The 26,989-nt window shown below is 39.4% G+C and overlaps 1 pseudogene and 1 further gene; both read left to right on the forward strand.

Moving 5' to 3' along the window:
- Positions 1-26,989, forward strand: part of Tcrb (T cell receptor beta chain) — a 667,076-nt gene that overhangs the window by 506,511 nt on the left and 133,576 nt on the right.
- On the forward strand, positions 19,101-21,831 carry Gm5409 (predicted pseudogene 5409; annotated as a pseudogene).

Here is a 26,989-nt window from a genome sequence, read left to right on the forward strand (position 1 = left end):
CAGACCTCTAAACTCCCTGGGGCCTCCAGTCTCTTGAGGGTTAGGTGAATCTTCTCTGACTGAACTCAAACTCAGCAGTCCTATGCTGTATATATGTTGGGGGCCTCATATCAGGTGGTGCATGCTGCCTGGTTAGTGGTCCTGTGTCTGAGAGATCTTGAGGTCCAGGTTAATTGAGACTGCTGGTCCTCCTACAGGGTTGCCCTCCTCTTCAGCTTCTTCCAGAATTTTCCGATTTCAACCACAGAGGTCTGCACCTTCTGTTCACTGATTAGGTGTAAATATCAGCATCTGACTCTTTCAGTAGTTCTTTGGGTCTTTTGTAGGGCTTGGAGCCTCCCCTTGAGCTGGCTCCCACTTTGGGCCTGTCGCAGGACCTCCTTTTCCTTAGGCTCCTCTCCATTTTTGTCTCTGAAGTTCTTTCAGACAGGAAAAATTATGGGTCCAAGATTTGACTGTGGGATGGCAACCCTGTTCCTCAATGATGCCCTATCTTTCTACTGGAGGTTGGCTCTACAAGTTACCTCTCCCCACTTTAGGGCCTTTCATCTAAAGTCCCTCCCTTTGAGACCTGAAAGTCTCTCACCTCCCAAGTATCTGGTACATTCTGCAGCCCCCCTCCAACTCTTGAGGTTACCTGTTTCCATTCTTTCTGCTGCTCCTCGGGGCTTCAGTCCTCTCCCTCTACCCAATACTACATCATGTTCCCCTCTTCTCACACCTCTCCCCTCCCCCACCCATGTTCCTCTCTCTCTTCCCCCTTGTGATTGCTTTCTTCTCTCTCCCAACTGGAATAGGGGCATCCTTACTTGGAACCTCCAGCTTTTTGATCTCTTTTTGAGTTCTGTGGACTGTATCTTGGGTACTCTGTACCATGCATGTCCTTTTGGGTCTGAGTTATCTCACTCAGGATGAAATTTTCTAGTTCCATCCATTTGCCTTCAAAACTCATGATGTCCTTGGTCTTAATAGTCAAGTAGTATTCCATTGTGTAAATGAACCACATTTTCTGTATCCTTATTCTGTTGTGGGACATCTGGGTTGTCTCCAACCTATCACAGACTAGGTTGCTATGAACATAGTGGAACACATGCCCTGTGGCCTGGAGGGACATCTCTTAGGGATATTCCCAAGAGTGGGATTACTGGGTCTTCAGGTAGATCTTTTTCCAATTTTCTGAGGAACCTCCAGATTGATTTACAGAGTGGTTTTACCCGTTTGAAATCCTGCCAGCAATGGAGGAGTGTTCCTCTTTCTCCACATCCTTGGGAATATGTGCTGTCACCTGAGGTTTTGATCTTAACCTTTCTGATTGATATAAGGTGGAGTCTCAGAGTTGTTTTGATTGCATTTCTCTGATCACTAAGGACTTTGAACATTTCTTTAGGTGCTTCTCAACCATCTGAGATTCCTCTGCTATATGAGAGTACTAGTGACTTCATAGAATGAATTAGGTGCTATTCCTTCTATTTTTTTTTAAATTGGACATTTTCTTTATTTACATTTCAAATGTTACCTCTTTTCCCATTTCCTCTCTGGAAATCCCTCCGCTTCTATGAGGGTGCTCACCCAACCACCAACCTACTCTTGACTCCCCATCCTGGCATTCCCCTACACTGGAGCATCGAATCTTTCTAGGATCAAGGGCCTCTCCTCCCACTGATGCCTAACATGGCCATCCTCTGCTACATATGTAGCTGGAGCCATGGGTCACTCCATGTGTACTCTTTGCTTGGTGGTTTAGTTCCTGGGAGTTATGGGTAGGGGGGTCTGGTTTATTGATATTGCTCGTCTTCCTATGGGTTCCAAACCCCTTCAGCTCCTTCAATCCTTTCTCTAACTCATCCATTGGGGATCCCATTGTTTGGCTATAAGCATCTGCCTCTATATTTGTCAGACAATGGCAGAGCTTCTCCGGAAACAGCTGTATCAGTCTCCTGTTAGCCAGCATTTCTTGGCATCCACAATAGTGTCTGGGTTTGGTATCTGTCTATGGAATGATTCCCCAGGTGGGTCAGACTCTGGATAGCCTTTCCTTTGGTCTCTGCTCCACACTTTGTCTCAGTATTTCATCCCTTGAGTATTTTGTCCCCCTTCTAAGAAAGACTGAAACATCCACACTTTGGTCTTTCTCCCTCTTGAGGTTCATGTGGTCTGTAAAGTGTATCTTGGGTATTCTGAGCTTTCAGACTAATATCCACTTATCAGTGAGTGTAAACCATGTTTGTTTTTGTGACTAGGTTACCATGCTTAGAGTGATATTTTCTAATTTCTTTCAAGAAGTCATTGTTTTTAATAGCTGAGTAGTACTTCATTGTGTAAATGTAACATATTTTCTGTATCCATTCTTCTGTTGAAGGACATCTGGGTCCTTTTCAGCTTCTCCCTATCATAAATAAGGCTGCTAGGAACATCGTGGAGCATGTGACCTTGTTAATTGTTGGAGCATCATTTGGGTATATGCCCAGAAGCAGTATAGCTACATCCAAGTCACATCCAATGTCCAGTTTTCTGAGGGACTGCCAGACTGATCTCCCCAGGGCTTATTCCAGCTTGCAATCCCCCAACAATGAAGGGGTATTCCTCTTTCTTCACGACCTCTCCAGAATCTGCGGTCACTGGAGTTTTTTATTTTAGCCATTCTGATTTTGATTTCCATTTCCCTGATAACTAAAGATGTTGAACATTTCTGGACCTCTCTCTCTCTCTCTCTCTCTCTCTCTCTCTCTCTCTCTCTCTCTCTCTCTCTTTCTCTCTCTCTCTCAGTCAGATATTTTCTTTATTTACATTTCAGAGGTTATGGTCTTTCCTAGTTTCCTCTCCAAAAATCCTTTATTCCCTCCCACCTTGGCCTGTTCCTCAACCCATCCACTCCCATTCCTGTCCCTGACATTTCCACTGTATTGGGGCATAGGACCTTCACAAGACCAAGGATCTCTCCTCTCATATGCAGCTGGAGACACAAGTGTTTTCTTTGATTGGTGGTTTAGTCCCAGGGAGCTCTGGGGGTACTGGTTAGTTCATATTATTGTTCCTCCTATAGGGGGAAAAACAGATTCAACTCCTTGGGTACTTTCTTTAGATCCTTCATTGGGGACCCTGTGCTCTGTCTAATAGATGACTGTGAGCATCCACTTCTGTATTTGCCAGGTACTGGCAGAACCTCTCTGGAGACAGCTATATTAGGCTCCTGTCAGTAAAACCTTGTTGGTATCTGCCATAGTGTCTGGGTTTGGTACTTGATTAGGGGACGAATCCCCAGGTGGGACAATCTCTGGATGGTCATTCCTTCAGTCTCTGCTCCACACTATGTCTCTGTAACTCCTTCCATTGGTATCCTGTTTCCCCTTCTAAGAAGGATCAAAGTATCCACATTTTGGTCTTCCTCCTTCTTGAGTTTCATGTGTTTTGCAAATTGTATCTTGAGTATTCAGAATTTCTGGACTAACATCCACTTATCAGTGAGGGCAGATCATGTGTGTTCTTTTATAATTGGGTTACCTCACTCAGGATGATATCCTCCAGATCCATCCATTTGTCAAAGAATTTCATAAATACATTGTTTTTAATAGCTGAGTAGTACTCCATTGTGTAACTGTACCACAATTTGGGTATCCATTCCTCTGTTGAGGGACATTTGGGTTCTTTTAAGCTTCTGGCTATTATAATTAAGGCTGCTATGAACATAGTGGAACATGTGTCCTTGTTACAAGTTGGAGCATCTTCTGGGTATAGGCCCAGCAGTGGTATTGCTGTAAGCATATCCATCATAATAGTGTCTGGTTTTGGCTCTCTCCCACAAGTCGTATCCTTTTTTTTAATTATGTATTTTCCTCATTTACATTTCCAATGCGACCCCAAAAGTCCCCCATACCCTCCCACCCACCCACCCCTACTTTTTGGCCCTGGTGTTCCCCTGCACTGGGGCATATAAAGTTTGCAAGTCCAATGGGCCTCTCTTTCCAATGATGGCCAACTTGGCCATCTTTTGATACATATGCAGCTAGAGTCACGAGCTCCGGGGTACTGGTTAGTTCATAATGTTGTTCCACCTATAGGGTTGCAGATCCCTTTAACTCCTTGGGTATTTTCTCTAGCTCCTCCATTGGGGGCCCTGTGATCCATCCAATAACTGACTCTGAGCATCCACTTCTATGTTTGCTAGGCCCCGGCATAGTCTCACAAGAGACAGCTATATCTGTGTCCTTTCAGCAAAATCTTGCTAATGTATGCAATGGTGTCAGCATTTGGAAGCTGATTATGGGATGGATCCCCAGATATGGCAGTCTCTAGATTGTCCATCCTTTCGTCACAGCTCCAAACTTTGTCTTTGTAACTCCTTCAATGGGTGATTTGTTCCCATTTCAAAGAAGGGGCACAGTGTCCACACGTTGGTCTTCGTTCTTCTTGAGTTTTATGCATTTAGTAAATTGTATCTTATATCTTGGGTATCCTAAGTTTTTGGGCTAATATTCAATTATCAGTGAGTATATATTGTGTGAGTTCCTTTGTGATTGTGTTACCTCACTCAGGATATTGCCCACCAGGTCCAACCATTTGCCTAGGAATTTCATAAATTCATTCTTTTTAATAGCTGAGTAGTACTCCATTGTGTAAACGTACCACATTTTCTGTATCCATTCCTCTGTTGAGGGGCATCTGGGTTCTTTCCAGCTTCTGGCTATTGTAAATAAGGCTGCTTTGAAAATAGTAGAGCATGTGTCCTTCTTACCGGTTGGGACATCTTCTGGATATATGCCTAGGAGAGTTATTGCTGGATCCTCCGGTAGTACTATGTTCAATTTTCTGAGGAACCGCCAGACTGATTTCCAGAGTGGTTGTACAAGCCTGCAATCCCACCAACAATGGAGGAGTGTTCCTCTTTCTCCACATCCTCGCCAGCATCTGCTGTCACCTGAATTTTTGATCTTAGCCATTCTCACTGGTGTGAGGTGGAATCTCAGGGTTGTTTTGATTTGCATTTCCCTGATGATTAAGGATGTTGAACATTTTTTCAGGTGCTTCTCTGCCATTCGGTATTCCTCAGGTGAGAATTCTTTGTTCAGTTCTGAGCCCCATTTTTTAAGGGGGTTATTTGATTTTCTGAGGTCCACCTTCTTGAGTTCTTTATATATGTTGGATATTAGTCCCCTATCTGATTTAGGATAGGTAAAGATCCTTTCCCAGTCTGTTGGTGGTCTTTTTGTCTTATAGACAGTGTCTTTTGCCTTGCAGAAACTTTGGAGTTTCATTAGGTCCCATTTGTCAATTCTCGATCTTACAGCACAAGCCATTGCTGTTCTGTTCAGGAATTTTTCCCCTGTGCCCATATCTTCAAGGCTTTTCCCCACTTTCTCCTCTATAAGTTTCAGTGTCTCTGGTTTTATGTGAAGTTCCTTGATCCACTTAGATTTGACCTTAGTACAAGGAGATAAGTATGGATCGATTCGCATTCTTCTACATGATAACAACCAGTTGTGCCAGCACCAATTGTTGAAAATGCTGTCTTTCTTCCACTGGATGGTTTTGGCTCCCTTGTCGAAGATCAAGTGACCATAGGTGTGTGGGTTCATTTCTGGGTCTTCAATTCTATTCCATTGGTCCACTTGTCTGTCTCTATACCAGTACCATGCAGTTTTTATCACAATTGCTCTGTAGTAAAGCTTTAGGTCAGGCATGGTGATTCCACCAGAGGTTCTTTTATCCTTGAGAAGAGTTTTTGCTATCCTCGGTTTTTTGTTATTCCAGATGAATTTGCAAATTGCTCCTTCTAATTCGTTGAAGAATTGAGTTGGAATTTTAATGGGGATTGCATTGAATCTGTAGATTTCTTTTGGCAAGATAGCCATTTTTACAATGTTGGTCCTGCCAATCCATGAGTATGGGAGATCTTTCCATCTTCTGCCTCTGCCTCTGCCTCTGCCTCTGCCTCTGCCTCTGCCTCTGCCTCTGCCTCTGCCTCTGCCTCTGCCTCTGCCTCTGCCTCTGCCTCTGCCTCTGCCTCTGCCTCTGCCTCCCAAGTGCCGGAATAAAGGCAAGCACCACCACTGCCTGGCTCTCTCTGATCTTAAGTAGACTCTCTTCCTTTGCTAGTCTCCTGTGAGCATCCTATCTCTGACTTCTTTCAAATGACTCTCTGAATTCTTCCTTTCTCTGGTAAATTAGGTATCACTTTTAAACATGGCTGCCTTCTACTACAACCTAACATTACCTTCATTGTTAAGGATTAAAGGAGTACACTAAGGTTTTCTCTGTATTGCAGTCAGATTATACTGTAACCCAGGGTATGTCTGCATTCTGGCCAAATCATATCTTTGGATGTGATCACTTGCAAGGGCAACCATGTTGCTGGAGTCAAATTCCTCTACATAAATCATATTGGACTCATATTATATCTCACAGATAAAATTTGAAGTAAGACTCAACCAGTCAGCAGCTCCCTCACTTGACTTTGTTCAAAAAGTGTATATAGATGATCCCATACATTTACAAACCCAACAGTTGATCAGTGCATACTTCTAATGTGAACATGAAATGTGAAAAACAGCAAGTGGGACACAAAGAGGAGATTCTCAAGTACCTGTTTACCTATGAGTATACTTGGGATCAGAGACTTTAACTAAATGTATTTTTTTCTAATAAAAAGGCTTGACATATTTCTTCACTATGAGGCAGGCAATATTGGGTGTAATAAGAACATTTTATTGGGAACCACAAAAATGTGACATAGCAGATATAGTAGGAAATGAAGAAATAACGGGAGAGTAGAAGTGAGAGTAAAGGGGAACTTGTCCTAAAATTCCATAGTGGGAATGTAGATTATTGAAAGACAGAAGAAATAAGGAATGGATGATTAAAGGACAAATTGGAGGATATGACAAATTGGAGGATACCTTAACTACAAAAACAACTGTGTGCATTGTTTTCATGTTTAAACAACCCCTTCTATGCATGGATAAGCTCCCTTTTTCTGGTGTAGCAAGAAAGAGTGCAATATCAGGAAAATGGAAAATAGTGCATCCCTGTTCTTCTGTGACATGCAGATAAATACCAGAAGGAAAATGAAAGAGTAGTTTGTTCCATTGAGAACTCAGGGTAGATGGTCAGCACACTGCTTATCTGCCACCTGTATCCAGTCTCACATGCTCCAATAATTTCCATATCTACCTATGGCCTTAGGGCAGCATGCCAGTTGTAGATAATTTCTCTGGTAAAATTAATCAATGCAAATCAATCCTTCCTGAATACCTCACACTAACATGCTTGTGAAAAATGGAAGTAAGTAAATACTCTTTAAAAACCTGTGAGAAATGGCAATATGAGAGATGTTCCACTTAGGAAGGACTGTAGTACCAAATGAATGGCAACCAAGTTACATAATTGACAGCACTGAGTGGTTGTTTGCATGTGAGATGCTCATCCAGCATTGCCAGTCTTAAGACAACAACTTACGTTATGAAGCCCATGTTTGCATTTTTTGCAGTTTCCAATTTTCTGACTTCCAATTTCTCCAACCTCCAGTCAGTTTTCACCCACAGATGCAATTGACACAATTTCAGCTAAGTTTCTCCTATGTTACTGGACAACTTCAGAACCATCACCATTTTTCAAAGACTTCAAACATGACATCACCTTCAATATACTTTTTGCTATATCTGAGGTCAATGGACAATAAAACCTGATAATAAAGATACTCCAATTATGTCTTTAAAGTAGACACAAGCACACACAATATCAAGTATTCACCTTCTATGGCAGTTTTGTGCCATGGTAAAATGAGAACTATGTCTTAGGGATAATTTAATTAAAAACAAATGAACAAACAGAATCTCATATGTGGAGATTTATCACTGACTGAGCACAGCATTATATTCTGTTGCATATATAGTACAAATAACCATAATTCTCTCAATTTTTCAGCATACCTCATGTTTATTGAGATGTCATGTTGAACATTTCTCAATCTCTACTCTTCAAAATAAGCAAAGACTTCCAACACAAACTCTTTGACATAGAGTACAGAGTAGATAATTTTAATGGAAACATTCAGGGAAATGCTGATACAACTTAGGATTGTCATGATTTATGTGAACAATATAAATTTACTTACTCTTATATTCATGTATTTCTCTAATTCACTTCAAAGTAAGAAACTGTCTACTCAAACTTCACACACTCTCCATCCACATATCTGAAACCAAAGAGCCTGATGAAAAGCAGATTCTCTAAAAGACCACACATATTAGGAACTCTGTATCTCCTTCCTTAACATCATTGATGTGACATTGCTGGTCCATTGAATTTTTCAATTTCTTCTTATTATTAAGAAGATTGGTCATGACCAGAACCAAAAATTGAGGAAGAACTGATAGACAATTTGAGGAGGGTTGTTTTTCAAAGAGCCCCACTATCCACCAAAACCAGGCTGTCTTCAAAATTACTCAAAGCAACAAACATTCATTAAGGGCTATCTAAGAATACCATAGAGTCATTCTTCCCTAACACACACAAATTTAGTCTATTACACAGAAGCGCTGTATACAAAGGTTAGACTACCACAGTTTCCCTCGTTTAGCATTGATCCTTTCAAGAACCAGCTGATTACATCCATTTTCTCTGAGAATAAAATATTCCTATATACCTGAAGGTCTCCTAATGCCAAGAACTCCAAAAAGAGGTTATGTAAGAATTTAGCAAGGAGAAAATACAGGTGTGTTTGCTCAGGAAGTGTCAAGGATATCCAACCCCCACATCATAAACAGAGTTCAACTTCCTCACAGATATAAAAGTCTGCTCTGCTTCAGCATTCATTACTTTTTGCCACCATGAATGCTCTTCTATTCCTGCCCCCTGTGGGAACTTCAAAGAGACCTTCAAATGATGCTGTAGTTTCTTTTACTGGGTATATTGAAATAAGATCAACTATAGAGTAATCTGCATGGCAGAACTTCACATTGCCATATGTACACTGAATCTCTCTGAGAAAGAAAAGAAAACGCACCTTCCTTATTCTTCTCCTATGATGCTGCAGAGTGAGGACCTTGGGGAACTTGTGATGTCTGAGACATAGACTAACAGAGTGTGGCATTCCTCATCTTCCCAACAGCCACATCCAAGTGAGACTGGGAGAGCATATCAATGTCCTTGGGGGCAATGAGCAGTTTGTCAATGCTGCCAAGATCATCAAGAATCCTACCTTGGCTATGGGGTTAAAATAAATGGAACAAGGGAGCATAATACAGGTATTGAGTTTAATATGTGCAGCTCTATATCACATGTCCTTTCTTATGCACTGTGTTCCTCTTTCCCAGGGTGACTTTGGTGGCCCTGTGGTCTGCAATGGAGACCTCCAAGGTATTGCCTTCTGGGGCAATGGTTGTGCCCTGCCAGACAATCCTGGTTTGAACACCAAGGTCTGCAACTATGTGGACTGGATTCAGGACACAATTGCTGCCAACTAGAAATCCCCTATACCTCTGTATTCTCTTTGTCGATAAAGTGAAATTTTCATTACTGTCTGTGTTTCTGTCTGATCTCTTTAGTCCCTGGGTTTTAAGGATAGATTTCATCTCAGATAATTCTTCTCTCATCTTCAGTTATCTGGGAAGCATCATTTCTCTTAGTATAAGTTACATGTATCAGAAGTACATAAAGAGACCAAGCTCCAAAGAGTTAAAACAAGAAGCTATGTGCTGCCTGAGCTTCAGCCTATTTTGCAGGAAGACAGCATTGTATATGAAAGGTTTTATGGCTGTCTTGGTATTGTTTTTCTCTCATTTGACAGCATTTATAGTGCCATTCTATACCAAAGAAGCTAAGTCTTAGGGACAAAGGCTCTATGTAGGCAACAGCTCAACTTCTCCATGTTTAAGAGTTGTGTAGGTGTTTTCTTCAGCAATAGTGACACTGTTGCTTTGTGAAAATAATGTATGACCTTGGCACCAGTCTAAGTTGTTTTTGATTTCTATTGGTTTGCATTTTAGAGAGAGAGAAAAAGAAAACATATTTCTGTGTTAGGGAAATCAAGATCATGTATATGCATACAAATATACTTTATGAAAAACAAAATTTTGAAAAACAGAGAAATTGCCTTAAATGTCTTACTTGTATGCAAAACTGTTCAAGGCAGTTGTTAGGATTTTATTTCAGTTTCTCGTTATAACCTTCTCAGTAACACCAAAACAAAAGAAAAATAATATAAAACAACAACAAGAAGAACAAGAAACAATTAGGGAAAGAAAGATTATATTTGCCAACTGACAAAGATCAGCTTCTCAAACGCCTTAAAGAGGCAAGGGACTACCACTCTGGTGGCAAGTAGCAAAGCTTTACTGATTTCTTCAGCTTATAAACATGGGGTATGACTTTGCAATTGTTGCTCAAAAAATAAAATTTTTACTTAGTTGCACCTGGCACACAATATTATCATTTTTGGAATAATTTTCTCATAACAAGAAAGGGAACGCCAGGGCCAAAAAGTGGGAATGGGTGGGTAGGGGAAGGGTCGAGGGTATGGGGGACTTTTGGGATAGCATTGGAAATGTAATTGAGGAAAATATGTAATAAAAATATTAAAAAAAAAGAATATTCTTCAGAAGAAGGAACTGTTTATCAGCAGACCCAAGGACATCCTCCTCTCTGGGTAAATATTAACTCTTGACTAGGAACAAGAAAAAACTCTGGCCCACAGAAAGTCATGTTAGGATGTCCCTCCCTTTCAGGAGGGATGGCCTCTGAACTTTCCCCCAGTTAACTGCTCTGATCCTTTCAGCCCAGAACCAAAGGGAAGCCATTGTTCTCCTCAGCCAACTATTTCTCGTTTTTTTTTTTTTATTAGGTATTTCTAGTTTTTTAAGTTCAGTAATTGGAAAGATTAAAAGCCAGAAGGTCAGACGGGTTACATCACATTCACTCACTGCATATTGAATGTGTAGACCATTGGTTATGTGCTTGATTTCATCTTCCATTATTCAAATCATAGTTTGCTGCTATGGACAGTCTGATGCAGCACCATATTCCACACCTGTGATTAAAGCAAAAAGTATTCTTCTAGCATTTCTGCTTTTAAAGAATCCAAAATTCTCACTATAGGAATTCTAATAAAAGAAGGAAAAAGGCAAGGCTGTCTACTCGGAAACATTCAGTATAGGAATTGAAGTTTTAGCTGGTGAAATAAAGCAACTTCAGGAGATCAAAAGACTTTATAACAGAATGAAAACAGTCATAGTATCATTCTTTGCAGATAATATAATGTATAAATAAGCACCACTCAAAATTCAACCAGGGAACTCCTACAACTGACTAATGTCATTAGTGAAGGAGTTGAACACAAGATTAAGCAGTTTTCAGTAGCCCTCTTATACAAATTTCAAAATATTGTATTTGAAAAAAATCACAGAAAAACCATTATTCATAATAGCCATACATAATTTAAATTTATCAGGATAATTCTGATGAAGTAAGTGGAAGACATTTCTTAAAACCTTGAGTCTTTGAAGAATGAAACTAAAGGAGTCAGAAGATGGAAAGATGTCCCATCCTCATGTTTTGATAGGAGTAACATAGTAAAAGTTGCCATGTTACCAAAAGCAATGTGTGTGTGTTCTTCTGTTGTTTATATCCAATATTTTCATTATTTATTTAAAATGTTTAATTCATTATATTCTATTTTTATCATTGGTGGCATAGCAGTTCACAATGCGAAATTTAATATATTTTTTTCTTTCATTGAATGGAGAATTTTTATAAATATATTTGCATTATTGTTTTTCCTCCCCAACAACTCCACTTCTCCCTCCCCCACCCCCACTCCAGGCAAATTTACTCCCATTCCATCTCTTGTCACACAATAAACAGGACTCTGAATAATGAGAATAAAATAAATAAAAACCAGAATAGGATGGAATAAATGAACTCACAGAAAAGACCAAAGAAAAATACAAGAAACACATAACAACTGGGAGAAACATCAATTCATGAGTTCATGCACAAAATAATAAAAACATATTTCTAGAAGTCATAATATGCATGCAAACAGCCTATAAGTTTCAAAAAAGCTATGACTAAACATTATGAAACAAAAAACATTTATAACATCTACAGATGACATTGCTTTCCTTTGTGTTTACTGCTTGGACGGAAGCTTGCTTTAAAGAGTGGTTTGTACATATTGTGAAAGTTCCTTTGTGATTGGGTTACCTCACTCAGGATGATGCCCTCCAGGTCCCTCCACTTGCCTAGGAATTTCATAAATTCATTCTTTTTAATAGCTGAGTAGTACTCCATTGTGTAAATGTACCACATTTTCTGTATCCATTCCTCTGTTGAGGGGCATATAGGTTCTTTCCAGCTTCTGGCTATTATAAATAAGGCTGCTATGAACATAGTAGAGCATGTGCCCTTTTTACCGGTTGGGGCATCTTCTGGGTATATGCCCAGAAGAGGTATTGCTGGATCTTCTGGTAGTACTATGTCCAATATGTACTCACTGATAAGTGGATATTAGCCCAGAAACTTAGGATACCCAAGATATAAGATACAATTTGCTAAACACATTAAACTCAAGAGTACGAAGAACAAAGTGTGGACACTTTGCCCCTTCTTAGAATAGGAAACAAAACACCCATGGAAGGAGTTACAGAGAAAAAATTTGGAAGTGTGATGAAAGGATGGACCATCTAGTGATTGCCATATCCAGAGATCCATCCCATGATCAACTTCCAAACGCTGACACCATTGCATACACTAGCAAGATTTTGCTGAAAGGACCCAGATATAGCTGTCTCTTGTGAGACTATGCCAGGGCCTACCAAACACAGAAGTGGATGCTCACAGTCAGCTATTGAATGGACCACAGGGCCCCCAATGGAGGAACTAGAGAAAGCACCCAAGGAACTAAAGAGAACTGCAACCCTATAGGTGGAACAACAATATGATCTAAGCAGTACCCCGGAGCTCTTGTCTCTAGCTGCATATGTATCAAAAGATGGCCTAGTCGGCCATCACTGCAAATAGAGGCCCATTGGACTTGCAAACTTTATATGCCCCAGTACAGGGGAACACCAGGGCCAAAAGAGGAGAGTGGGTGGGTAGGGGAGTGGGGGTGGGTGGGTATGGGGGACTTTTGGTATAGCATTGGAAATGTAAATGAGCTAAATACCTAATTAAAAATGGAAAAAAAAAGAGTGGTTTGTATACCCAGTGAAACTCTACTAAGGAAAACTAATATTTCATTTCAATTATTTATGTACTAAAGATAACTCCAGTGTTAGGAATGGGGTCTCTGTTCACTTCAGGCTCAGCTATTGGTTTGATGTATATTGCTTATGTTTAGGTATGGACCCTGAATTCCTGATCTCTCCAGTACTTTTAGTGTGAAAAGGTATTTTATATTGTCAAATGCTTTGTCAGAATCTAATGAGATGATCATGTGGTATTTTCTTTAACTTTGCTTATATAATAGATTACACTGATAGATTTCCCAATGTTGAACCACCCCTGCATCCCTGGGATGAAGCCTACTTGATCATGATGAATGATCATTTTGTTGAGTTCTTGGATTCGTTTTGTGATAATTTTATTGAATATTTTCGCATTGACATTTATAAGCAAAATTAGTCTGAAGCTCTCTTCCTTTGTTGGGTCTTTTTGTGGTTTAGGTATCAGTTAACTATGACTTCAAAGAAGATTGGGTAGTGTTCCTTCTGTTTCTATTTTGTGGGATAGTTTGAAAAGTACTGGAATTAGGTCTTCTTTGTTTCCAGTTTCTGGCTATTATGAATAAAGTCACTATGAACATAGCTGAGCAGGTGTCTTTGTTGGATGGTGGAGCATCTTCTGGTTATATGTCCAGGAGTGGTATAGCTGGGTCTGGAGGTAGAACTATTCCCAGTTTTCTGAAAACCTGCCAAATTGCTATCCAAAGTGTTGTACAAGTTTGCACTCCCACCAGCAATGAAGAAGTATTCCCTTCAATACACATCCTTGCCAGCAAATGCTGTCTATTGAGTTTTTGATCTTAGCCATCCTGATGGGTATAATATTGAACCTCGGAGTTATCTTGATTTGCATTTCTCTGATGGCTAAGTAACTTGAACATTCCTTTAAGTGCTTCTTAGCCATTCAGGATTCCTCTGCCAAGAATCTGTTTAGCTGTTTCACATTTTTTAATTGGTTTATGTGGGTTGTTGGTGTCTAACTTCTGGAATTCTTCAGAAATTTTGGATATTAGTCCTCTGGAAGAGATCGGGTTGGTGAATATCATTTTCCAATCTGTGGGTTGCATTTGTTTTAATGAATGTAACCTTTGCCTTAAAAAAGTTCTGTGGTTTCATGAGGTCCCATTTATCAATTGTTGATCTTATAGCCTATGCCATTGATATTTAATTCAGAAAATTGTCTCCTGTCCCAATAGGTTCAAGGATATTTTTCACTTTTTCTTCTGTGAGATTTATTGTATTCAGTTTTACACTGAGGTCCTTTATCTACTTGGACTTGAGTTTTTTGCAGTGTTTTAAGTATGGATCTATTTTCATTGTTCAACATATAGACATGTAGTTAGTTCAGCACCATTTGTTGGAGATTCTCTCTTTTGTCCAATGTAAGGCTTTTGTTTGTTTACCAAAAATCAGGAGTCCTTATGTGTGTGGCTCTATTTCTGGGCCTTTAATTTGATTCCACTGATCAACCTTTCTGTTTCGGTACTAATACCATGCAGTATTTATCACTATTGCTCTTAGTACAGCTTGAGGTCAGGGATGATGATTCCTGCTGAAGTTCTTCAATCTTTCAGGATTTTGGCTATCCTGGGTTTTTTGTTTTTCATATGAGATTAAGAATTGCTCTTCCAAGGACTATAAAAACTTATGCTGGAATTTTGATGGGGATTCCATTGAACCTATAGATTGCTTTTGGTAGGACAGCAATTTTGATTATGTAAATCCTGACTGTCCATGAGAATGGGAGATCCTTCCATCTTCTGAAATCTTCTGTAATTCCTTTCTTTGTGGACTTGAAATTCTTGTCATGTGGATCTTTCACTTGCTTGGTTAGAGTTACACCAAGATATTTTATATGATTCATCACTATTGTATATCATATTATTTCCCTAATTTCTTTTTCAGCACATTGAACATTTGAATAAAGAATGGCTACTGATTTCTTTGAGTTAATTTTGTGTCTAGCCATTTGGCTGAAGGTGCTATCAGCTGCAGATGTTCTCCGGTAGAATTTTTGTATCCTTTATGTATACTATTATGTCATCTGCAAACAGTGATAATTTGACTTCTTCCTTTCCAATTTTTTTCCCCTTATCTCCTTTAGTTGTCTTATTGCTCTGGCTAGAACTTCAAATACTGTATTGAATAGATAGGGAGAAAGTGTGTAGCCTTGCTTGTCCCTGACTTTAGTGGAAATGTATTAAATTTCTACTCATTTAGTTTGATATTTGTTCTTGGATCACTATGTTCTTAATCGGTATTTTGATTATATTAAGATATATGACCTATGTTCCTGATTTCTCTAATACCTTTAACATTAAGGGGTGTTGGATTTTATTAATGGGTTTTTCAGTATCATGAGATATTCATGTAATTTTTTACTCTCAGGTTGTATATAATGTGGATTACATTGGTGAATTTTCTTTTTTCCCATTTTGTTCAGTATTTTTTTATTCAACTTATAAAATTTATTTTTTATTTTTTATTAGGTATTTTATTCATTTACATTTCAAATGCTATCCCAAAAGTCCCCCAGACACCCCCCCTACTCCCCTACCCACCCACTCCTACTTCTTGCCCCTGGCATTCCCCCTTACTGAGGCATATAAAGTTTTGGAGAACAAGGGGCCTCTCTTCCCAATGATGGCTGACTAGGCCATCTTCTGATACAAATGCAGCTAGAGACACAAGCTCCAGGGGTACTGGTTAGTTCATATTGTTGTTCCACCTATAGGGTTGCAGACCCCTTTAGCTTCTCGTGTACTTTCTCTAGCTCCTCCTTTGGGGGCTGTGTGTTCCATCCAATAGCTGACTGTGAGCATCCATTGCTAGGCCCCAGCATAGCATAACAAGAGACAGCTATATCAGGATCCTTTCAGCAAAATCTTGCTGGTGTATACAATAGTATCAGCGTTTGGAGGCTGATTATGGAATGATCCCTGGGTATGGCAGTCTCTAGGTGGTGCATTCTTTCGTCTCAGTTCCAAACTTTGTCTCTGTAACTACTTCCATGGGTGTTTTGTTCACAATTCTAAGAAGGGGCAAAGTGTCCACACTTTGGTCTTCGTTCTTCTTGAGTTTCATGTGTTTTGCAAATTGTATCTTGTATCTTGGGTATTCTAAGTTTCTGGGCTAATATCCACTTATCAATGAGTACATATCATGTGAGTTCCTTTGTGATTGGGTTACGTGAAGTAGGATGATGCCCTTCAGGTCCATCCATTTTCATAAGAATTTCATAAATTCATTTAATAGCTGAGTAGTACTCCATTGTGTAAATGTAGCACATATTCTGTATCCATTCTACGTTGAGGGACATCTGGGTTCTTTCCAGCTTCTTGCTATTATAAATAAGGCTGCTATGAACATAGTTGAGCATGTGTACTTACTACGAGTTGGAGCATCTTCTGGATATATGCCTAGGAGAGGTAGTGTGGTATCCTCCAGTAGTACTATGTCCAGTTTTTTGAAGAACCGCCAGACTGATTTCCAGAGTGGTTGTACAAGCTTGCAAACCCAACAACAATGGAGGAGTGTTCCTCTTTCTCCACATCCTCTTCAGCATCTGTTGTCACCTGAATTTTTCATCTTAGCCATTCTAACTGGTGTGAGGTGAAATCTCAGGGTTGTTTTGATTTGCATTTCCTGGACGATTGAGGATGCTGAACACTTTTTCAGGTGCTTCTCAGCCATTTGGTATTCCTCAGGTGAGTATTCTTTGTTAGCTCTAAGCCCAATTTTTTAATGGGGTTATTGGATTTTCTGGAGCCCAACTTCTTGAGTTCTTTATATATATTGGATATTAGTCCCCTGTCTGATTTAGAATAGCTAAAGACCTTTCCCAATATGTTGGTGGCCTTGTTGTCTTATTGACGGTTTCTTTTGCCTTGCAGGAGTTTGCAATTTTATGAGGTTCCATTTGTCAATTCTCTATTTTACAGCACAAGTCATTGCTGTTCTATGTAGGAATTTTTCCCCTGTGCCAATATCTTCGAGGCTTTTCCCCACTCTCTCCTCTAAAAGATTCACTGTCTCTGGTTTTATGTGGAGTTCCTTGATCCACTTAGATTTGACCTTAGTACAAGGAGATAGGAATGGATCAATTTGCATTCTTCTACATGATAACAGCCAGTTGTGCCAGCACCATTTGTTGAAAATGCTGTCTTTTTTCCACTGGATGGTTTTTGCTTCCTTGTCAAAGATCAAGTGACCATAGGTGTGTGGTTTCATTTCTTGGTCTTGAATTCTATTCCATTGTTCTACTTTTCTGTCGCTATACCAGTACCATGCAGTTTTTATCACAATTGCTCTGTAGTACAGCTTTAGGTCAGGCATAGTGATTCTACCAGAGGTTCTTTTCTCAATGAGAAGAGTTTTTGCTATTCTAGGTTTATTGTTATTCCAGATGAACCTGCAAATTGCCCTTTCTAACTTCATGAAGAATTGAATTGGAATCTTGATGGGGATTGCATTGAATCTGTAGATTGCTTTCAGCAAGATAGACATTTTTACTATATTGATCCTGCCAATCCATGAGCATGGGAGATCTTTCCATCTTCTGAGATCTTCTTTAATTTTTTCTTCAGAGATTTGAAGTTCTTATCATACAGATCTTTCAATCCTTAGTTAGAGACACCACAAGGTATTTTGTATTATTTGTGACTATTGTGAAGGGTGTTGTTTCCCTAATTTCTTTCTCAGCCTGTTTATCCTTTGTGTAGAGAAAGGCCATTGACTTGTTTGTGTTAATTTTATATCCAGCTACTTCACTGAAGCTGTTTATCAGGTTTAGGAGTTCTCTGGTAGAATTTTTAGGGTCACTTATATATACTATCATATCATCTGCAAAAAGTGATATTTTGATTTCTTCCTTTCCAAATTGTATCCCCTTGATCTCCTTTTGTTGTAGAATTGTTCTGGCTAGGACTTCAAGTACTATGCTGAGTAGGTCGGGAGAAAGTAGGCAGCCTAGTTTAGTCCCTGATTTTAGGGGGATTGCTTCCAGCTTCTCACCATTTACTTTGATGTTGGCTACTGGTTTGCTGTAGATTGCTTTTATCATGTTTAGGTATAGGCCTCAAATTCCTGATCTTTCCAAGACTTTTATCATGAATGGGTGTTGGATTTTGTCGAAATCTTTCTCCGCATCTAAGGAGATGATCATGTGATTTTTGTCTTTGAGTTTGTTTGCAGGTACTTAATGTCACATCTCTCTCTCTCTCTCTCTCTCTCTCTCTCTATATATATATATATATATATATATATATATATGTATATATATATATATTATTATATTAAATACTACAATGTGTTGAATACATAAACATGCAATTAAACTTAAAAAACAATTATCTTCTAGAATAACATCACATTCCTCTGTCCTATGTAAACCCTACTCTCTCTTTGTCCTTAATGTGCAGATGAACTATAAAGCTTGTGGGTACATTAATCTCTATATTTTCAGGATATTTTGAAGATGCAGTTCAAACTGCATTAAGCTTTTTAAGCACTGTAAGACACATCAATGAGAGATCAAGGGAGGTAGTGAATCAACCATCTCTGCATCCTATTCCTGCAAGCTGAGAACATCACTTGCCCTTTCCCTGGTAACCCATCAAAATGTAGTCACCTACAGAGTACTTTGCTACTGTAAATTTAAGATGATAATATTCAGCATAATGAGAATTTTAACTTTCAATTTAGGAGTATTCCTCTACAGTGCTCTCTATGTTGGGCAAATATTTATTTTTGCCTACAGGGATACGGTGTTATCTTCTTACCTTCTATTATTGCACTCTTTAAGGATACCTAGTCAGAGGCCTGAAGGAGTCACCTTCCAGCACCTTCATGAATTTTCTCCACAATAATCTATTTTTTTAAAATTGAAGTTGCTTTCCCTGTGGATGATGATGACAGGATTGTTGGAGGATACACCTGCCGAGAGAATTCTGTTCCCTACCAGGTGTCCCTGAACTCTGGCTACCACTTCTGTGGAGATTCCCTCATCAATGACCAGTGGGTGGTGTCTGCAGCTCACTGCTACAACTCATAAGTGGTAGTCCCTAACGGTACAGAATAAAAATTTGGCCTTTCTGCAGACACAGTATAAGATCAGGCAAGAACTAAGGTTGTAAAGTAAACAGCAGTAGTCAGAAGGGAAAGATTACCAACTGACACATTTTTATGAGTTTGGGAAGAGTACAGAATAAGAAACCGTTCACATTCCTAACAATCAAAAATAAATTAATGATATACATATTGAAGGCAAGGAAAATTGACTTTAGGATAAAAAAAACCAAATTCGAAGTCACAAAAAGACTATCTCAAAGACTAATACTGTGTTCTAAACTCAGAGTTTTCAGTGAATGTCAACAGTCTGTAAGTGTACTAAAACATTATCTTTTGACTAATTTTATCATATAGAGAGAAGTCAGAGTTAGTTTCTATACCAGATAGTATCAGACGTGAATGAACATCAGTTTCAGACAGTTTATTGAGAAAGTCCAGGAAAAGAACCTAGAAAGTAAATTCATAGCAAATTTCAAGTTAACAAAGCTACATGGATCAAAACTATCTTATCCCAAATTTGACCAGACCTATCAGAATAATAGTTCTTAAGAGGAAAGGATTTAAGGTGGTTTACATTTTGCAAAGAGACAGGACAAATGAAGAAACAAGGAAGTATGTGTATGCAAAGGGGGGAGATGTAGTTTTGAGGAGATTCCCACAGCAGTCTTTCATGCCAATCATATTTTGTTCCCCCCCACACCTTTTGAAGCAGAGAGTAATTGGGTTTCACAATTGTAGTTGCACATCACAACTCTACTTCTGTGATATTAGGCAAGTCCTCTTCCCCATTCCAGATATATTCAGCAAAAAGAGCTCAATAACTCTGAGTTACTTGGGGTTAATGGAGAGACTGTGAATCCCACCACTAAGGATCATTTTTTGCCCTATCAAAACTCCAATGTCCTCTTTCTTCCTCCAGCAGTAGCTCTGTCTCCAGTCTTTCAAGTTTTTCTGTAAGGTTAAGGTTTATTACCCCTTCCTTGCTCATCCACTATATGATCAGAAATGAAAGCATATGGTTCCAGGAAATGAACCAGCAGGTCTTCTGCATGGGTCCAACAGTCTGGGGATAACTCAGACCAAGTCATCTGTCCAAGAGGAATACTCCTAAGTTGAAAGTTGAACTTTCATATGCTTCTCTTCCCAACAGCCGCATCCAAGTGAGACTGGGAGAGCACAACATTAATGTCCTGGAGGGCAATGAGCAGTTTATCGATGCTGCCAACATCGTCAAGCATCCTAAATTCAAAAAGAAGACTCTGGACAATGACATCATGCTGATCAAGCTGTCTTCTCCTGTGACCCTCAATGCCAGAGTGGCCACTGTGGCTATGCCCAGCTCCTGTGCACTTGCTGGCACTCAGTGTCTCATCTCTGGCTGGGGCAACACCTTGAGCTCTGGCGGTGAGTAGGCTACTTTGTTGGCTTCCTTTACAACTTTCCAGAACCAATCAGGTTTCTACTCTTAAGTCACTGGATTCTAAGATGCAAATACATTGCAAGTACACTGAGTTGTGCAGTGGGTATTAGAGAGAGTTGCACACAAAATGACCTTGATCACAGAATGTAAACAGAACAGATGAAAAAATTCTATTATTACTTCCATAAATGACATCAATAATCACAATTTTGGAATCCATGTTTCTTGCTGGGCTTTAATATATAGAATAATGCCCAGTTATCGAAAAGAGTTTGGGCTGGTGAGATGGCTCAGTGGGTAAGAGTACCTGACTGCTCTTCTGAAGGTCCGGAGTTCAAATCCCAGCAACCACATGGTGACTCACAACCATCTGTAACAAGATCTGACTCCCTCTTCTGGAGTGTCTGAGGACAGCAACAGTGTACTTACATATAATAAATAAATAAATCTTAAAAAAAAAGTTCACCACTGGTATGTTGATGGCTATTCTGGTCTGAATCACTTTCCTTCTTATCTTTTCCTCAAAGTGAACAACCCAGACCTGCTCCAATGCCTGGATGCCCCACTGCTGCCTCAGGCTGACTGTGAGGCCTCCTACCCTGGAAAGATCACCAATAACATGATCTGTGTTGGCTTCCTGGAGGGAGGCAAAGATTCCTGCCAGGTAATTGGCTTCACTCTCACAAAAATAATGTGTTCTCCTAGGATTGGGGTTAACATGCCCAAGTGTATGAGGCAGGAAGTTTCCTGTAGTGGCTCCATGGAATAGTGAGGAGGGCTATTCTGGAGGTTATTTCAACATGTCAGCCAGAACAGAGGATGGGATAACCAAGGGAGGCAAAGCATGGCTACAATGGCATCTTCAGGTCAGAGTAATGTGGTCCTTTTCCCTTGTGCCTCTTCCTTCAATACTGTATTTCTCCCTTCCAGGGTGACTCTGATGGCCCTGTGGTCTGCAATGGACAGCTCCAGGGCATTGTTTCTTGGGGCTATGGCTGTGCCCAGAAGGACAACCCTGGTGTGTACACCAAGGTCTGCAACTATGTGGACTGGATTCAAAACACCATTGCTGCAAACTAAGCATCCTAATCCCTATGAAGTCACTATGCCAATAAACTGAATTTTTCTTACTTTCTGTGTCTCTGTCTGATCTCTTGCTTTTTTCAATGGGAAATATATCTTATTTGAAGTCATTTTTCTTTACCATTGATATGTGACAAGCATCATACAGCTCCATATATGTTGAATGGAATAGTATTTCAGTAGTAGCTGAAACGACAAAAGCAATTAGAAGAAAAACATAGTAGAACGTTCATGCTAAAAATGTTCTTAATAATCATTTATGTTTACATGTGATTTTTTTTTTACTGAGCACTTTCATAAACCAAAATTTTGTTCAGGAATAAATAACATATTTTAAATTGGAAAATCTTGAATGAAAGTTTTCTTTACAAGTTAACGTGATTCATAGGCACCATGGCTGGATGTGATTGTTTGTTGCCTCCCTCCTTTGGAGGCTTGCATAGCACCTTCTGGTATCATAGAAGCCAATCCTCAAAAAGAAGGCATTCAAATCAGATCAGCTCAGGGGCCTCTGGGTCCTGTGCCTTAAATGCATGGTGTGTTCAACAAAAGGGACTTACCTTCCATCTCTCTGGGTCAAAGAAGAAGTGTAATAAGCAATAGCCCATAGTGTTTCTGCAGTCTTTTTGAAAACCCTGAGAATATCTCAAAACAGGACCTTTCAAAGGCAGGGTCATTGTCATTTTGTTAGATGGTCTTTGGCTCTTGAAGGGTGTATTGCTAGTACCAGAGAGGAGCCTCCAGTGATAGATAGTATGTGTCATTTTCCAATTGGTTTCTAGGTTAAGATCTTTTACAATGTTCCATTCATTGACCTGAAATGTTGATGATCTCATTTTTTTTCAATAAAATAATCTTCCACATATATGTATCACATTTCATTATATACTCATTTGTTTGAAAGGTGTTTAGATTGTTTCAATTTCCTAGCTAAGATGACTAACCTGGCAGTAACCTGTCACTCTGTACTTGAACTACTTAACCTCCCAACAAAAGGGAAAGTATGACTGATACTATATTCCTGATCAGGACTATTTAAATAATTCTATAATCCCTAAGCAAATGAAAGCAGACATTAAAAGTCTCTCCATTAGCCTCCCACAAAAGCCCAGGGCCAGATGGTTTTAGTGCAAATTTCTACTAGACTTTCAAAGAAGAGCTAATATCAATACTCCTCAAACTATTCCATGTAACAGAAACTGAAAGAACATTTCCGAAATCATTCTATGAGATTAGTCACCATGGTTCTTAAACAACACAAAGAATCAAGAAAGTAGCAAGACACAAAATTAAATTGAAGAAATCTGTAGCCCTCCTTTATATACATGATAAGCAATCTGAGAAAAAACTTAGGGAGATAATATCTTTTATCATAGGCACAAATAATATAAAATACATGTGTATAATTATAACCAAGCAAACTAAAGACCTATATGACAAGAACTTCAACTCTCTCAAGAAAGAAACTGAAGAAGATATCAGAAGATGTTCATGGGTCCCTAGGATTAATATAGTGAAAATAGCCATATTACCAAAAGCAATCTACAGATTCAATGAAATTCCCTGCAAAATTCCAACACATTTCTTTTCATAAATTATGTTCTCGCTTTCATGTGGAAAAAACAGACTAATAATAGCTAAAACAATCTTGAATACTAAAAGAAATTCTAGAGGCATCACTATCCCTGACTTCAAGCTGTTGTACATGGCAATAGCAATAAATACTGCATAGTATTGGTACAGAAACAGACAGGTAGGTCAATGGAATTGAAACATCTTGCTTCTTCACTGGTCTTCACTTCATAGAGAGAAACTCACCAAAAAATTTCTTGTGATCTTTTGGCTCATTCTGGCCCCTTCCACTGATTTGTGCCTATTTCCTGGAGCATTGCTGCTACTCCTGGATCATGTGACCACTACCTATTCATGTTGCATGTTTGCTATTGAACTGGAGTGCTGGTATTATAACAAGGAAGGGTAGAATAGCCCAAAGAACTTATATATATATATATATATATATATATATATATATATATATTATTACGTATTTTCCTCAATTACATTTCCAATGCGATCCCAAAAGTCCCCCATACCCTCCCCCCTACTTCTCTACCCACCCATTCCCATTTTTTTTTTGCCCTGGCATTCCCCTATACTGGGGCATATAAAGTTTGCATGGCCAATGGGCCTCTCTTTCCAATGATGGCCGACTAGGCCATCTTTTGATACATATGCAGCTAGAGTCAAGAGCTCCGGGGTACCATCTAGAGACTGCCATATCCGGGGATCCATCCCATAATCAGCTTAAAAACGCTGACACCATTGCATACACTAGCAAGATTTTGCTAAAAGGACCCAGATATAGCTGTCTCTTGTGAGACTTTGCCGGGGCCTAAAAAACACAAAAGTGGATGCTCACAGTCAGCTATTGGTGGAGCTAGAGAAAGTACCCAAGGAGCTAAAGGGATCCGCAACCCTATAGGTGGAACAACATTATGAACTAACCAGTACCCCAAAGAACTTCTAAATAGGCCCACATCACTCTTTTCCTATTAACCCTCTATCTCCCTTACCTCTAGACAATGGGCAATTGAAGCATTTAAGAACACTAAATAAAGAGATTTTTGAAAATTTCAAACCTACAGACAAGCATGGTATATACTCAGTTATAAGTGGACATTAGTTATAAACCATGTTTCAGAATGTAGAACAAAATATATATTAGAGGTGGGTGGAGGAAAGGAATTAGATGGAAGAGATGATGGGGACACTAGTAAGACAGTGGGGAGATTAAATGTAGGGCACTCAATTGAGAGATAATGAAAATTGTCAGTGAGTGGTGATCCTACTGGGGTCTCCAAATAACGAGGGAAACAGAGTCCCACTGGCCTTCTCATGTTACCAAATGAAGTTTTCAGGACCAGGACTATTTTATATGCAGTGGAGTTGTTGGCCAAAAGTGTCCATGGAAATTCCCATGCAATTCATGCAATTGCCAGCATAACATGTTGCTCTCTGCAAACAGGTAGGAGGGTTCCATTGTTGAAGGCAAAACCCACACAATTCACTGAATATGGTGTCTACATAGAACTTTCACCTAGTCTTCACTGATGATGCTCTTGTATTTGTTAGCCTTGCTTTCTTCTCTAATGTTCACTTATAGTGATTTTATAGAGAAAAAGCACCAAAGAATTTCTGGTGGTGTTCTGGCTGCTTCTTGTAATTCCCTGGATCCATGCTGCTTGGTGGAGCCTTGTGACTTCTTCTGGTCAAGCCACTGCTGCTTATTGATACTTGGTGTTTTGCTAGTGGAATGGACTGCTCACAATTAAGATTGGAATCACCCAAAATAACTGCTTTAAACAGGTACATGTCCCCCATGTAATATTAGCCATCTGCCTCCCCTACTGCTTTGTCTCTGGGCTATTAGGAAGTTGAAGCATTTATGAGCCCTTACTAAAGTAGATTTTGAAAAATATAAATTTACAACATCTTTAGAAGATTTGGAGGGTCTTTGATTTATAACGTTTAGTCATAGTTTTTTTTTTTTTAATCTTACAGGTCCTTTGCATATAATTATGACTTCCAGTTCTGTGTTCTTGTGTTCTTATGAGATTCCAGTGTTCATGAACTTATGCTTCTCTGAGTCTTTGTGTGTCTATTGTGCTTTTTTATTTGCTCTATTTCTTCTGTAACTTTGTACTTTTCTACTATGTTTTTATTTATTTTATTATAATCCTCAGATGCCTCTTTATTTTGTAACAGGAGCTTGAAAGGGAGTAAGTTTTACTGGGGGGGAATAAGTAACATCTTGGATGAGTTGAGGAAGAGAAATTATAGTGCAAATTTATTCAATGAAAAAATGTGGCACAGGTGAGAGTGTGAAGTACAGAAGCTAAAAGCTTCTGGGACAGGCAGAAGACAAAGAGCTTCTGAGGCAGACCTCTTTTCAGGCTCCAGATATCCAGGCTTCTTCCCTGCCAGAGGAGAGGTGTCCACCCCACCCGGGAGGGCTTTGCCACAGCATCTGGGGGACCCATCTTAGTTCCCAGATTCCACTGAGACAAGTCTGCACGGGTAAGAATGTGGACTACATAAGCTACACAGATTCTGGGACAAGTCCTGTTTCAGGTCTTCATCTTCTGCCAGGAGGCAGGGCCAAATGCCAAATATCTGTCCACCTTCCCTGCAAGAGGAGAGCTTGCCTGCAGAGAGTGCTCTAACCACTGAAACTCCTTCCAGATCTAATCTCCCAGGTCTGCTGATAGAGGCTAACAGAATCGCCTGAAAACAAGCTCTAACCAGAGACAACTATAACAACTAACTCCAGAGATTACCAGATGGATAAAGGCAAATATAAGAATCTTACTAACAGAAATCACGACCATTCACCATCATCAGAACCCAGCACTCCCACCTCAGCCAGTCCTGGCCACCCCAACACACCTGAAAAGCTAGACCTAGATTTAAAAGCACATCTCATAATAAAGGTAGCGGACATCAAGAAGGAATTTAATAACTCACTTAAAGAAATATGGGAGAACACTGTTAAAGAGTTACAGGTCTTTAAAGAAAAACAGGAAAACACAGAAAAACAGGTAGAAGTCCGTAAAGAAAAACAGGAAAATACATCCAAACAGGTGATGGAAATGAACAAAACCATACTAGACTTAATAGGGAAGTAGACACAATAAAGAAAACCCAAAGTGAGGCAACACTGGAGATAGAAACCTAGGAAAAAATCTGGAATCATAGATGCAAGCATCAGCAAGAGAATACAAGAGATGGAAGAGAGAATCTCAGGTGCAGAAGATTCCATAGAGAACATCTGCACAACAATCAAAGAAAATGCAAAATGCAAAAAGATCCTAACTCAAAACATCCAGAAAATCCAGGACACAATGAGAAGACCAAACCTACAGATAATAGGAGTAGATGAGAATGAGGATTTTCAACTTAAAGGGCCAGCAAATATCCTCAACAAAATTATAGAAGGAAACTTCCCAACCCTAAAGAAAGAGATGCCCATGAACATAGAGGAAGCCTACAGAACTCCAAATAGCCTGGACCAGAAAGAAATTCCTCCTGACACATAATAATCACAACAACAAATGCACTAAATAAAGATAGAATATTAAAAGCAGTAAGGGGAAAAGGGTCAAGTAACATATAAAAGCAAGCCTATCAGAATTACACCAGA

The sequence above is a fragment of the Mus musculus genome, chromosome 6, assembly GCF_000001635.26.
Source record: "Mus musculus strain C57BL/6J chromosome 6, GRCm38.p6 C57BL/6J".
NCBI lineage: Eukaryota > Metazoa > Chordata > Mammalia > Rodentia > Muridae > Mus > Mus musculus.